The 2,931-nt window shown below is 31.3% G+C and overlaps 1 pseudogene; it reads right to left on the bottom strand.

Annotated features, from left to right (window-relative positions):
- LOC107620990 lies at window positions 1,997–2,931 on the bottom strand (annotated as a pseudogene).

Below are 2,931 nucleotides of genomic sequence, written 5' to 3'. Positions count from 1 at the left end.
CTTATCTCCTTTGTGTTATCCTAAAGAAATTTTGAATCCTATTTTTTACGAGTGCTGATTTAAAGAACAAGAAGTCTCACTACTCGCAAAAACGAAAAGAAAATGAGCATGCAAGATACCTTTAAAACCAAAAAGAATCCAAGAAATATAGTATAAATGCATTTGAAGCAACTCATTAAATTTAATGTATACTTATAAAATTGAAATTTGACCTAAGCAGGAAAGCAAAGCTGAGACCACACATATGAAAGCAGGATTTTAGACGTGTTTGGCGCCATTCGCGAAAAATACTTTTTTAAATGATATTTTTTTAAAAGTTTTTTACAAAAATAAAAGTAATTTTTTGTTTGGATATCTCATATTAAAAGATTTTTTTATCTATTAATTATGTTTAGATAAAATAAGATAAAAGTACTTTTTGTTCATTTATTATATGAAAAATATCTTTTTTTTTAAAAAAGATCTTTTTAAAAAAATATAAATTATAGCTTTTTAAAAAGATGTTTTTTATTTTTTTAGTGTTTTTATTTTTATTACTAGAAAATTTACCAAATACGCTAAAAAAAAAAATTTATCAACTTAATGACCATCTAAACAAGTACTATAAAGACAAAGCATACTGTATTATCTTTAGCGAAATTTATAAATTAATATGAAGTTAGAATACAGATATGCCTCATTGTTATAGTGATATTGTTCTTCTTAATATATTGTTATGTATAGTTGAGGAAAAAAATTGTACTGATCATGTTATATTATAATGCATGGGCAAATTAATTGGTGGTTTCATTCTTATCGTCACTCACTCACTAATTGATCTTTGTTATTTCCTTGCTTTGAAATCTAATTAATTTGCACAAGTGACTATGACTAATGAGTCTCACGGATTCACAAACACAAGATTGGAAAGATAATTAAGTGCTGCTGTTCCATCCTCAGATGATTTAAACAAAGTGATGAAGGGTTAAAAACAAAACATATTAACCCCATGCATTTAAACAAAGATAATTAAGTCTCCTCTCTTCTCCCTCTACTATCTGTTCTCTTGTGCTTGTGCTTTCACTGCTTTGTTTGTCATGCTTAAATCTGCTTTGAATTTGCTTTCTTATCTTTTAATCTGCTTTGTTAAGTTTTGAATCTGCTCTGCTATAGCACATAATATTAACATATGATTCAGGCATTCAACTATGTTATTTTTCTAATTTACTATGTTATGCTCTGTTCTAATCTCCTTGAATTCTTCAAATTTTAGTTTTATTAAACCACTCTTCCACCTTAACTCATGACAACAATAAAGATAAGATAAAGATAAAGACTAAAATTACAATTGAATTTGTGTATTTTGTTGGGCTGAATTTGTAGGCCGTGAGACGTCTTTATTGTTGTCATGGGCTAAGGTAGAAGAGTGGTTTAATAAGTTTGAGTGATTGTGGAATGGCATCAAATGAAGCTATAATTGTTTTTTATATTTCTTTATAATTTATGAGTATTGTTTATGTTCTATCTCAGAATTTTACAAACTACGATTCTGTACCATCTTTCTGAATCAAGATAAAAACTATGAGTTCACTTGCTTCTAACATTACTTGGATCATACAACAAGTTGAAAATTAAATTCATTCACCTTCTTAGTCTGTTTGTGATTTCCTCCATTCTCGTTGTTCTTTATATTGATTTAAGTATTAGCTGTAAATTAATTGGTGTATATTTTACTAGCTTCAACTTTACTATAAAATATTGGATAAATATTGGATTCACTGCAAAATATGGATATCATTTACAAAAGTCAATTTTGTTCAAGAGTATAATTTTGAACCCAAGACTTGCTAAAGAAAAAAATGAGCACATACTACCGGAATCAACTTTTGTAGTAGCTTCACTGTTAATTATGATTTTTCCTTAAATGAGTATCAGTAATGATAAAAAGTTAAGAAGAAAAGTGTGTAATTTAACTCAAGTAATTATCATTAGAGAAAGTAATAGAAGCTAGAAGAAATTTAAGATCAAACGATAATCAGATACTAATCTGGTGTACATCAAATTCTCAATATTACACCTACATTATAGCACACATTCACAATACAACACATTAGAACCTCAAAATACATATTAAAATAAGAAAGATGAAAAAACCTTCAAAGTATCTCTTGAAGCTTCTTACAGAAAGCATCAATATAAGTAGACTTAATCTTTATTAAGCAACACCTCCTTAATCTTATCATGGTTACTTTTGACTATTCTGCTTGTCTCATTCTCATCATCCATTACAATACTAACTGCTTTGCACACACTTTCCTTAGTGTACAATCCATCGTCTTCCCCTTTCTCCACTTCCACACCAACTTGCAAATTCTTACTCATCAGTCTTGCATTCAGAAACTGGTCACCAATATTTGGAAGCAACACCAACTGGCACTCATTGAGCAATGCCTCTGACAAAGAACCTGACCCGCAATGTGTAATGAAGCATCCAACAGAAAGGTGTTCCAATATCAATTGATGCTGGATCCACCCTCCATACACAATCCCTCTTCCTTTAACCCTCTCTTCGAACCCTTCTGGTAGCGCGTCTCCAACTGAATCAAACCCAATTGGGGGTTTCAAAGCTACAAGAAAAGGCATGCCAACTAGTTCAAGACCCAACAACAATTCTTGAAACAGGTTTGGCCTCAACCTGCACTCACTTCCAAGACAACAATAAACCACTGAGCCTTGTTTGAATTCTCCAAGCCAAGAAGCCTATTTCTCATCCAATGCAGAGTTTGGTTTCTCTAGTATCACTGGTCCTGTAGGAAGCACAAGCTTCTTGAACTGATCTTCTACAAAATCAAGGTGAGGCCCTTCAATTCCCCTGCAAGTTCTGAACGCTATTGCATCGGCTTCACTCATGGAAATGAACATACGATCATAGAAAAGAACATTGCTCCCAAA

The sequence above is a fragment of the Arachis ipaensis genome, chromosome B10, assembly GCF_000816755.2.
Source record: "Arachis ipaensis cultivar K30076 chromosome B10, Araip1.1, whole genome shotgun sequence".
NCBI classification, from domain to species: domain Eukaryota; kingdom Viridiplantae; phylum Streptophyta; class Magnoliopsida; order Fabales; family Fabaceae; genus Arachis; species Arachis ipaensis.
The sequence above is the reverse complement of the archived record's forward strand: the minus strand, read 5'-3'. Positions and strand labels throughout refer to the sequence as shown.